The 12,596-nt window shown below is 37.4% G+C and overlaps 1 protein-coding gene across 1 annotated transcript in view; it reads right to left on the bottom strand.

The window, feature by feature from the left end:
• The window catches only part of LNP1 (leukemia NUP98 fusion partner 1), a 42,087-nt gene extending 41,687 nt beyond the window's left edge, over positions 1-400 (bottom strand). The window contains exon 1 of the mRNA XM_027868747.1: positions 349-400. The gene's annotated coding sequence lies outside the window, so the exon portion shown is untranslated. The remainder of the gene's footprint in view (positions 1-348) is intronic.
• Positions 401-12,596: the final 12,196 nt, after the last annotated feature.

Here is a 12,596-nt window from a genome sequence, read left to right as displayed (position 1 = left end):
TCAAAGTTCCTACTCAGCTCTGTCCTGTTCATCATAAATGCTTGAAAGTCCTCTCCTCCATTTCTCCCCATGTAGGATTATAAGGATCTTTTCGGGGTAAATTATTCTTGGTTCTAAGCATATTTTTCCAACTGGCACCTCTTTAAATCTTTGCTGGGGTGTTTGTTAGGGGAGCTGGACTTGGCCAGGACCTTCCATGGCCCCATGTTAATTGGAAGTACCCCAAGCAAACCTCAGGTTTTATCTGAGTAGGCAAAATTTACTCTGAGCCAACTTTGATCTATGATAGCTAACAACTGACACCCTATAGCTATCTGAATGGAGATCAGGGGGTATTGCTTCCCTTACCTGGCTCCAAAAAGTAGAAAGAGAGTGTTGTCCAACAGATCATGGACTGAAGGGGAGGCTTTCTATTGTAAATGGGGCAGGACTACCTAGATCAAATACTTCAGTCCCCAGTAAGCCATGTGACTTGTACTAAAGAGATAGCTCTTTTAATCAATGAGACCTGAAACGTTAATTAAAAGCTTACATAATTATTTGGCAGAGTTTAGAATATAGATTTGAGGAACTGAGGAATTGAGGAATAGGTTTGGATCTCAGTTGTGCAACCATTATGACCTAACTTGATTAATGTAGTAGATAGAACTTCAAGATTAGGCCTTTTTCTTTGACCTTGAGCTCTCTTCCTTTCTTGGTTCTTATTCTGCATCTCATACAATGAATCACTCAGAGCCCAAGGGTTTAAATAAATAATCATTTTACTAAAAACTGATTCCAATGCCCTCAGGTAGAAGCAGTTCTCAGAGGAAGTTAAAAAGTTCAGGAAGATCTAAAAAATAAATAAATAAAAGCCTTTGGCAAGGAAATTTGAAAGTAATTAACAAACAGGTTCCCAGAAGTTTTTGGCCAACACCCTAAAAGCTGCTTTTATGTTCTTCTTGACCAAAGGGCCCACAGCTAGATCCCAGATCCATCAACCTGGTAACAAAATTTACCCAAACTGCCTCTGGTCTGCATTACAGCTTCCTTGCACATAATCCCTGGCACTTCTAAGGTTCCTTCAAGAGATATGTGAGTCACTGGAAGTGGGTAGTGGTTTTCAAAGAAATGATTTCGTTGAGGATGAAAGAGAAAGCTGTCAAAAGAGAATATGGATGGGAAGGGGATCTATGGACACCAGCTTAATTTTTTTTTAAGTCATATACAGAAGAAGGAAATAAGGTCAGGTAATGGAGAATGAATAACACATGGAGAAAGAATTACACAAGGGTAATGTGGACCTGTAAGAGTAGTGTCAGGAATGCTAAGCTTCATAATAAGCTGAGATTGACAAAATAAACTCAGGACAGTAAGAAAGATTTTTGAAGTTTAAATTTAGCTGTTCTCAGCTATGTTGGAAGGGGTAGAGGAAGGAGGATGAAATAAGGGACATAACCATCACCCAGGAGAGATGGAGTGATGATAACTAATGATGGAGAGAAGGCAGAGGTGCCCAGATCCTTTTTTTAAAACTTTTTTCCATTTATTTTTGTTAAATTTATCTAAGTCTGAGAAGGATAATTTGAGGTCTCAGGCTTTTATGGTTTTGCTATCAACTTCTCTCATTTAGTTTTTCTTTTAAGCATTAAGATATACTCTTCTTGTTTTTTTACATTTTTAAAATATTTTTATTTGAAGTTTTGAGTTCCAAATTCTAAACCTCCCTCCCTCCCTTTACTCCTCCTCCATGAGATGGTAAGCACTCAGATATAGGTTATACATGTGCAATTATGTGAAACATTTTCACATTAATCATTTTGTAGGAGACTCAAATAAAAGAAAAAAAAATGAAAGTGAAAAATATCAGCTCTTTTTTGCTTGTTTCTCTGTCAAAGAGAATTATCTCTAGGATCAGAAAGGACAGAACAAACACGGCTAATAGGCAGACAATATGCAAGTTAACTAGGGAAATTGTGAAAGAGAATTCCACTGCCTTTGAGGACTTTTCATCTTCTGGTCCATAAGAAATGATACATGTAGCTAAGCCACAGTCCATGAGTGATCTTTAAAAGCTTGTGGAGAACAGCAAAGGTACTGAAGGATTGAAGGGCAAATACCATTCCAGTTTTTTAAGACAGAAAGAAAAGCAATCTGAAAGCTATGTCTAAAATGATACGGATCAGGAGTCCTAGACAAACAGATCTTCTGACAGAGATTTTAAATTACCTAACTAGTTTGAAATCAGAGTCTAGACTTCTAGCAAAACAGGAAGCTATCCTGGAAAGTGTCAGCTTTGTGAACTGTCCTATGAAAAACTCTATGTTTGAGAGTTCTTAAGTCCACGAATTAAGGCACCAAACCTTCTAGAACTTTTCTGATGCATCCTGTTCCTTGGCAGAGGAAGAGCATCCACACAGTTCCTGTGCAGTGTCCTAGTTGAAGAAGTTAGTTACTCGGGGATAGCACAGGCGGGATGAGAACAGAGTCTGCTTGTTCATCAAAGAATGTTTACCTTTCAGAGAAAGTCTAAACCACAGGGTGGTTCCATGAATCCTAGGGACTGTGGAGGACTCTGTGCGAAAGAGGGACCCACCAAAATGACAAAAAGTTTACCCCAACAGCATTTCCAAATTTAGTAGTGTCTTTCCCTGGAGGAACCGATGGGGTATTGGAATGCTTTATGCTTCTGTGTTCCTTCAAGGGATCCTATGAGTTCTTAGTATTTCATAGGAAATTCACTCTATGGAGTAAAATACAGACTATCTGATACTCAACAACAATGCTCTTAAGTTGAGTGTCTGTGCAGATTTTGGGGATACTGCCACCTACATTTTGAGATATCTTAGATACAAGTTATACAAGCTTTTATTTTGGAGACTTTCTTGGATTGATCCAGATGGGGGCAACAAGACAAAGAAAAGGGGACCTCATTCAGGGGAGTCTAGTCATTGGAGGACCTTAGGCTATGGGTTACATATAGACCAAATGAATCTGATTCTTGGCAAAATCTAGTTATTTTTATCTCTACTGGATCCAAATTCATGTAGTTCTCCAAATCTTTCAAACAGGACTTAACTTTCAAGCATAGGCCCACTCAATATAACTTTCTGACAGGCTGTTTAAACTCTCCCCACACATGCCTCATATGGCACAGAAAAGGAGGTTCACTCCTGCCTACTCAGCCCCTCCTGCCTCCAATGCTGTCAAATAGTTCTAAAAAAAAAGAACAAAAAAACTCTTGAGGACTAGTTCTATCACCGTCTCTGTGCTGTTTTCCTATGGTCCTCTTTTGGAAAATCATTTCATTTATTACTAGTCTAGGAAATCTCTAGAACCCTGATTAATGAAAAGTACTCCTTATATTCTGAGAATTATTGCTGGATTGCCCTCTTGAGAAGGTCTCTGGTTTAGACCACCCACATAGTCATAGAGCCTGAACATCTTGTTAAAAAGACCCCCCACACCCACGGAATCCAGGACAATCTGCCCCACACCAAGGAAATTATCCTACCTGTCCATTCCTATAACTATATCAAGGACCCTGGGCCATTTAAGGTAACAGTACACTGAGGAAAATAAAATGACCAAAGCTTCTTTGGAGTCACTGACACTGGGTCTTACTTAATTTCAGGTATCTTTACTAAATTTAGGAGAGAGTTAATAATGAAAAATATGGTAGAAATGTGACTGAGGCAAAATCTGATCCTACTCACTTGTCAGTAAGCTGCTAGGAACAACTGGGCTATCAGATAGTAATTGCCTCATCCTGAGTGTATTATTGGAACAGATGTTTTGGGGATTCGATCTATTCCTATATGGTCAGGGCAGCCAAAATGCAGGGTGGGACAAATGAACTGTCTGAGAGACATAGTTTCTGGGTAATTAATAATCAATTTGTTAATTAGGCTAGCAGATAATCAACAAATTAAGGTCAGTGGCTTTCTCAGAAACCAAAGACCCTGCATGGAGGCTATGTTTAAATACCCTTGGAAAAGGGAGTGTCTCAGAGAGTGAAGATCAATTCTGATTGGGCAACAATGAGAAAATGAATATTACAATGAGAGGTGGGCATTCTCTAATGAGGGGCTAGGGACTTGACTTTGCTTCTGTCTGCTCTTGGACAGAGACTCATCTCCACCCAGACCACTTAAAATTGAACACAATGGGTCAAAATTCACCTAGATTAGATTCTCCTGGAGAATCTTTACCCCTTAATTAGCTCTCCCAGTTGGGTGGGGTCTGGCCCAAGATTGAGGAAAATGTCTCATTGTCATTCTGTCCTTCACAGGGAATGAGCTTTGAATCAGGGAATGAAAAGGGGTGGGGGGGGGGGGGAAGCCTACTAATAACTAACCTACTAATAATTGATTCTTAATAATCAAAAAGATGTTTGAATCCTGTATATAAAATCGGTTATTAATATAATAAGAAAATAATCTTTCTTCTCAAGGGAGAGCAATACTTTAGGCAAAGTAAAAACGGAAACCTATTGTACTACTCCACTGAGTAGTAATAATAGACCAAGAGAATTATAAGAAGGAATGGTGACCCCCACTTCTTTTCAATTCCCCTCTTTGTAAAGAAGGCTGATGATTCAGTATCTTAACAGATGAACATAACAGTCCTGATTTTTTTACTCAACCAAAAGAAGTAACTAATAAACATCCTTGAAATTATTTTGAGGGATTTCCACAAGTTTCATTCAATTCTAGAAGAAAAGCAGCTTAAGAATTTGGAGGAAACTTGTTTTCTTTTTCCTCAGCAAGAAAGGACCATTTAAAAGACGTAAGAGGGGCAGCTAGGTGGTGCAGTGGATAGAGTACCGGCCCTGGATTCAGGAGGACCTTAGTTTAAATCTGGCCTCAGCCACATAACACTTACTAGCCGTGTGACCCTGGGCAAGTCACTTAACCCTGATTGCCTCACATAAATAAATAAATACATAAATACATAAATAAATAGATAGATAGATAAATAAATAAATAAATCATAAAAGACATAAGAGTTAAGTCCTGGCTAAGAGTTGATGATGGCTTTGTACTTCTATTGGCCTTTACACCTTACCGAGGGAATACCGAATGGAGAAATTGTCCACAGCATGCATAGGTTTTATAGGACAAGAGCAGTACTAGAGAGTAGCATCTTGAAGGATTCTTACTTACTTGAATTTAACTATGCCTGTTTGGCCCTCGGGGGAGGGGGTGGGTGAAGAGAGATAGCAACTTAAATAGTGCCAATAATTCAGCCATCTGTTTCATGAAATGAGTTTATTCTCCCATATTGAGCATGAGATAGAAAATGTGAATTTACTGAGGTAGGATCGATTCCAGTTTTCTTTTACAGCATTAAGTACCTCATCCCGTTGAGTAGGATTTTAGAATCTTCTTTTCATCACACTCACACTCTATTCATTCTAGTTTGACTATAAAGTTAATGGAGGGACAGTCCGAGTTGGCCTTCCTAGCATTCCTGTCAGCTAGAAGACCCCTCATATGTTCCCTTAGATTTCCTTAAGTTTTTTCTTGTCACATGATGAAGTAGGAAGAAACAATTATATGATAGTGTGATTTCTAAGCCTTTGAGAAAATTCTTACACATAAAAAAAGGGGAGAAAGGACCTATTTGTACAAAAATATTTATAGGAGCTCTTTTAATAGTGGCAAAGAATTGGAAGTTAAGGGGATGTCCATCAGTTGGGGAAGAGCTGAACCAGATGTGGTATATGATTGTAATGGAATATTATTGTGATATAAGAAATGACAAGCTACCAGATTTCAGAAAAACCTGGAAAGACTTATATGAACTGATGCAAAGTGAAGTAAACAGAACCAGAACATTGTACACAATAACAGCAAGATTGTACGACGATCAACTGTGAATGACTTAGTTATTCTTAGCAATACAATGATCCAAGGGACTCAAGATGGAAAATGCTATCAACCTCCAGAGAAAGAACTGATGGAATCTGAATGCAGATTGAAGCATACTATTTTTCACTTTTTTTTCTTGGGTTTGTTTTTTTGGTCTGTTTTTTCTTTCACAACATGACTAATATGGAAATAACATTTTATATGGTTGCACATGTATAACCTATATCAAACTGCTTACCTTCTCAATAAGGGGTAAGTGGAAAGAGGAAGAGAATTTGGAACTCAAAATTTAAAAAGTAAGAATGTTAATTGTTTTCACATGTAATTTGGAAAAAAATAAAATATTCCCCCAAAAGGAGGATGTACTTTCTCCTCCAACCATCAGTTTTGCTGACAGTGAAGTCTTTACTTGTTTTTGTTGTCTTCTATTTGAATAAAAGTTCTGGTTTCTGACTCTCTCTTGATCAGTACCTTAGCTGGGTACAGTGAAAAATAATACATATTCAATTTTTTCTATAGCAAACACCTCAGATTCCTCTGCTCTCCAAAAATGACCATCTTCTTTTAAAGAGAGCCTTGCTCTGTTGTCACAGTTATAATTGTTTAAAGATATTGTATTGTGCTTGATGGGTAATAAGGGGGGAATTTCAAGGGTAATTTTGATGATTCATTTGCACTGATTTTGGAACCTAATTCCCTCCTTGGCAAAATGTGTTAAGATTTAACTCTACTCCACCTGCAACATAACCTTGATACTTTGAAGAGCCTGGCTTTCGAATGTCTTTGTGGAAATCTGAAAGTCTCTGTTGTACAGTGCAATGTAAATATGATATAATTATACTGTAAAAAGTTTTGAAATGGGTTGAAAGGTTTGATCCCCAAAAAGGCACTGAGCATACCTGTGAGATTGGCCTTTGGAGGAGGAAATAACTGACTTTGGCCTTTTTGGAAATGTAAATGCAACTGAAATGAACTGGAGTAAAGACACACTGTAGGAAATTATTTCCAATATATCTATTGGAATATGTCTATATCTATTTATCTATAGGAATATATTCAATACATTCCAACATATTCAATAATCCATAAGCATTTATTAAGTACCAACTGTGTGCCAGGCACTGCGCTAGGTATTGGGGCTATAAAAACAAAAATGAAACAAACTCTGCCCATAGGAAGTTTATGTTCTATCAAGTGAAACAACACATACACATATAAGTTTATACAAAACAGATGCAAAGTATGTCTAAGATAACTTGAGTAGGCTCTAGCAGGTGGCAGGATCAGGGAAGGCCTCTTACAGGAAGTGGGGCTTGAGCCTGAGTTCTACCCTGCTGCTCCTCTGGCCAGTCCAATATTTGGTTAGAAAGGTTAGAAATGTCAAGTTTCTTAGCTAACTGGCACTTCCCTGACTGTGCCCTAAGAGACAAGAAACCAATCTGACCTGCCTAAGATGAATGCATGGCTGGAACATGGCTCCTGGCATGCCAGTTAGAGGCCAGGCGGCCAGGCTAAGAATTTATGGAATCATGGGGGCCTCCCTTGCAAGACTTCTGAATCCCTAAAGAGATCAAAGAAAGAGAAAGGACCCACGTTTACCAAAATATTTACAGTAGCTCTTTTTGTAGCGGCAAAGAATTGGAGAGTAAGAAGGGAGGGAGCCAATTGACTGGGGAATAGCTGAACAAATTATAGTATATTTGTGTAATGGGATTGTACTATAAGGATTATGGAAAGGACAGGTTCAGAGAAACCTGGGATAACTTGTATGAACTGATGCAGTGAGAAGTGAGAAGTACAATTCATACAATAACAACAATGTAAAAACAACTGTGAAACTCTTAAGAACTCTGGACACAGCAATGACTAGTCAGAATTCCAGAGGATCCTCATCACTCCTCTCTTGGACTTTGTAATAACAAAGTCTCCTAACCGGACTCTCACTTTCCAGTGTCTCCCCTCTTCAATCAGTCCTCTCTACAGCTTCCAAAATAACCAAGTAGAAGTTTGACAAGACCCTCCCCTGCTCAATAATAATAATAGCTAGTATTTACATATTGCTTTGCAACTATTCTCTCCTTTTATCCTCATAACAACTCCGGAAGAGCAGTGTCATGGGGCAGCTAGGTGACACAATGGATAGAGCATTATGCCTGGCATCAGAAAGATCAGAGTTCAAACAGTGCTTCATATACTTTGCTAGTTGTAGGACCCTGGGCAAGTCACTTAACCCGATTGCCTCAGTTTCCTCATAAGTAAAATGGAGATCATAATAGCATCTACTTCCCAGGGTTGTTGTTAGGATCAAATGAGGTAATTGAAAAGTGTTTGGCACATAACGGTAAGTGCTATATGCTAGCTATTACTGTTATTATCACCCCCATTTTACAGATGAGGAAATTAAGGCAGAAATAAAAGTCAATTAAGCATTTGTTAAGAGCTTACTATAGGGCAGGCACTATGCTAACTGCTGGAGATGCAATGAAAGGCAGAAAATAATCTCTGCTCTTAAGGAGTTCATAGTCTGATTAGGGAGACAACATGAAAACAACTATGTATAAAGAAGATATACAGAATAAATTGGAGATGATCTCAGAGGGAAACCTGTTGTTCATCCTTGTTTTCAAAGAGGAGCAATGACATCACAATGTTAGGGTTAGGGTACAGTGTGTTCAGCTGTGGCCAATCAGTCCCTTGCGTTCAGAAAGCTTTACCACAAGTCAGGCACATGTGGTCAGTTAGAACATTTACAGTGGAAGTGATTTGGCTTAGTGTTGCTGGGAACCCCGAAATGTCAGGGTACAGGGCGGTGTCAGGTTAGAATGAATTCACACACTCAAACCATCTTCCAGTCCTTGGCAAAGTTTACTGTAACACCAGGATTCCTAGTGAATCTGCAACTTAATAGAGGTGAGACTGATGCTTAAATACAAAAAGGACAGTGAAAGGACCTGGATCCCATTAAGGAGTAGAAAGTAGTCTGGGGTGGGTTAGGTGCAACAGTGAAAAGACTAATTAGATGATTAGATGAATTAGGTTAATTAGATGATTTAGATGGGATTAAGGAGTGAACTGTATATGCAAGTAGTCTGGGGTGGGCCAAGAGTCACAGTAAAAGGAATGTCAAATAAGCTAATTAGGTGACCTAGATGGGCTGGGGTAGGCCAAGTTGCTTGGGTGAGAAGTCAGTGATCTGGGCTGTGAAATGTATGGGAAAATTCAGGGACTGAGTTGCTTTCAAAGACATGGTCTTTTTCTTTTAGGGGTCCAGATCCCATCACCCCATCAGAAGTGACTCTGGATTTGTGCATCTCTTTTCTTTTGAGGTACTGCAGTTCTGCTTTACTCAAAGAGTACATTGCCTTCTTTGATGTGGGTACACCCTGCTTGGTGGTCCTGTGCCAGTGTCTCCCATGTCTCACAACTGATACTAAAATTCTTTACAGAGACTTGCAGTATCCTTTTATCTCTTCTTCTGACCTTCATGTGAGCACCTGCCTTGTGCAGAGAGCCCATCAGACGATGGGCTGGTCACATTGTTCAAATACCAAATGCAAGCTTACCTAAAAAGACTTGTACATGATGGGTGCAATTGGAGAGTGTCTAATAAAAATAAGGAAGTGGTGGAAGGATAAGGAAAGATAAGGAAATTTTGAAAAAAACATTCATACATGTTTCATTTGTTGTGTTACAGACCTAAAGCTGTAGTGATTACACTGTTTTCCAAATAAACACACAAAATGTAAGTTATAATTGATCAGTGGTCAAGTCCAACTAGAGATCTTAACAACCAAGTGTTGGCAGGTGAGCCAACCTTGTCAGGAAGTCCAACATGCTTCAACAGGAATATGTGTAATGTAGTAGAAAGAGTACTGGACTAGAAGTCAGAAGATCTAGCCTTTTTTTTTTTGCCCCCAACCTTGGGAAAATCACATAACTATTCTGTGTCTTCCGACTTCACTCTCTGTAAAATGGGAATTTTGTTATTTGTCCTACCCACCTCTAAGTAGGTTGTTATATCATATGAGAGTATTTGAAAGTTGTCTGAAAAGCATAAAGTGCTTTATAAATACTTAGTTTTAATAAAAGCAATTATTACTTGCTTGTTAGTTATTTTACTTTGTTGTGTAAATGTAATGACTTGTTTACAATACATACTCTATGGTTACATTACCCAATATTGTGTCATTTAAATTTCAATGCAGGAAAAAACCCCACATATTTATAATAAATTACTAAATTTAAGATGCTTTATTTTTTTAAAAATATTTTTTATTGAAATGATGCAAATTTTTAAAAAAATTAAAGGGTTAAAAAAAGTAGATTTCCAGTGGAGGCACTGAGTAATAACCTCTGCCTTAAACCATAGTGGACTTGTTAGGACCCAATATAGTGCATTACACTATATAAGCTACAATCTAACCTATTTTTAAAAGTTATTGATTACAGAAAACTAGAAATGTATACAAGTAAAGATACTGATTGTTACCATTTCTTAGAGAAGTTTAATAAGGGACTCTAGAGGACAAGTAGAGCAGAGGAAAGGAACTAGGAAACTGGTCTGACTTGGTCACATTCCTACAGGTGATTACTGCTGCTAAGAACTTTCTCTGTAATATTCAGAAAAGAAAGTGGTATATTTAAAATGTCTGTTTTAGGTAAAATTTGAAAAAAAGAGCATGTAGCAATTTTGAGCTTGTAGGGTTACATGAATGAAAATAACTCTTGGTCCATTAGACTCATTTCAATTTGACACAAATTTAGTTGTTCAGATGAAAAATATTCAAGGAGAGGATCAGCATGCCAAAGATAGTCATATAGACTGCTTCTGAGTTAATTTTAACTATCTGTAGCACATTCTCCTTGAATATCCTATGGTGAACAGTGGATCATTTAATAAAGGTTTTTATGTAAGCCTTATAACGTTGACTCTTATCTCTTATATTCAATGAAGAGCAAACAGACTCAAAACTGGCAACCTCACCAGTGAATATCAGCATGATTAATCAATTACAATGGAGTCAGTGAAGCACATTCAGCATTGTCTCCTTCCAAAATTCTTAAAAGAAAATTTGAAAAAATTCCATTTGGAGAAGGGGAGTGCTATTAAAAAAGAAAATTTTATAGGAAAATCTCCCCAAGAATTATGACTCATATGGTTGTCAAAGCAAACTTAGAAATTGAAAACTTAAAGTACTCAGTCACTGCAACTATCCTTTCATAAATACCTTCACTCTTTAGATGACAAAAAGAGGTCATGCACCCAATTTACTTTCTAAAGGAAATAGTCTAAAAGAGGTCCCCTTAAACAAATCTGCTTAGGTCATGGGATTTAAACATAATACCACACAACCTCAGAAGTTTAATGGATAGAGAAAATTATTTTTTCTCCTTAAATTGATTAAAGAAATTCAGATGTTTTGTAGTTAGGAGGAAAAAAAGGTGGAGGACAACCCAAACCTTACTGTGGTCATTATGAGGTAAATACATTGAAGCATGTATTTAATGTATGGTCAGTGTATTGTAAATTGAGTGTAGTAGAAAGAGTACTGGACTAGAAGTCAGAAGACCTAGCCTTTTTTTTTTTTTTTGCCACCGACCTTGGGAAAATCACATAACTATTCTGTGTCTTGACTTCACTCTCTGTAAAATGGGAATTATGTTATTTGCCCTACCCACCTCTAAGTAGGTTGTTATATCGTGTGAGAGTATTTGAAAGTTGTCTGAAAAGCATAAAGTGCTTTATAAATACTTAGTTTTAATAAAAGCAATTATTACTTGCTTGTATTAGTTATTTTACTTTGTTGTGTAAATGTTACCTGTTTATTTCCCAAGAGGAAAGAATATAGGCTTGAGGGAGACAGTGCCTGGAACCTTCTTTATTTCAAGCACTCAGATTTCCATCGATATTATTTTTAGCTCTCCTCTGAGTTCTGTTGCTAAGAAACACTCCATTGCCTCAAAGCAATTTATTAATGAAGATCTACATACAGTATTGAAGAACTGAATTTATTTCAAATTATGTCATCCTAATTTAATCAGTAAGGCCCTATTGGTGCCAATTAATCCAATTTCAAATTTTAATTGTAAGTATAGTACTCTTGCTGCTATTAGTACCTTGAAGTTAACCTGGCATTGGAAAAGCAAATGGTTAACATATAAAAGTCCAAAGGACCTACAAAGCAGGACATTAGAACCAGTAGTCACATTCTAGATTCTAGCTCAAGTTACACTGCTGATTCTGTACCTAAGATTTCTCCATCTATAATGTAAAGCTATTAACACTTGACTCTACTTCCTGGAGTTATTGAGTTTTGAACAAGCAATTTAAAAGTGATCTTTTGAAATACAATCTACTTGTTAGTTAGGGTTACAAGGCATAGTGTTGAGACCTCACTTCAAATCTATCTTTGATTAGCTATGTATCTCAGGTCAAATCCTTTAGTGTCTTTGCGCCTCAGTTTGGTAATCTGTAAAATGGGTATAATACCTATGGTACTTATTTGCAAACCTTAAAGCATAAATGGTAGCTGTTATCTTCTTGTATACTGTTTGTGAGAAAAAAATTGCTTTGTTCAGTGCTAAAAAGGAAAAGCATAGTATTAAAAGCATAGTATTGCAGTTGAGAGTGCTGGCATGTCAGGAATACCTTAGTTTTTATTGTTGTTGAACTGCATCCAAGTCTTCATGACCTCATTTGGGGTTTTCTTGGCAAGAAGACTGGAGTGGTTTGCCATTTCCTTC

This window comes from Vombatus ursinus, unplaced genomic scaffold (assembly GCF_900497805.2).
Source record: "Vombatus ursinus unplaced genomic scaffold, bare-nosed wombat genome assembly UNPS02001419.1, whole genome shotgun sequence".
Lineage (NCBI taxonomy): Eukaryota > Metazoa > Chordata > Mammalia > Diprotodontia > Vombatidae > Vombatus > Vombatus ursinus.
Note: the sequence above shows the minus strand (reverse complement) of the source record. Positions and strands in the feature narration are given on the sequence as shown.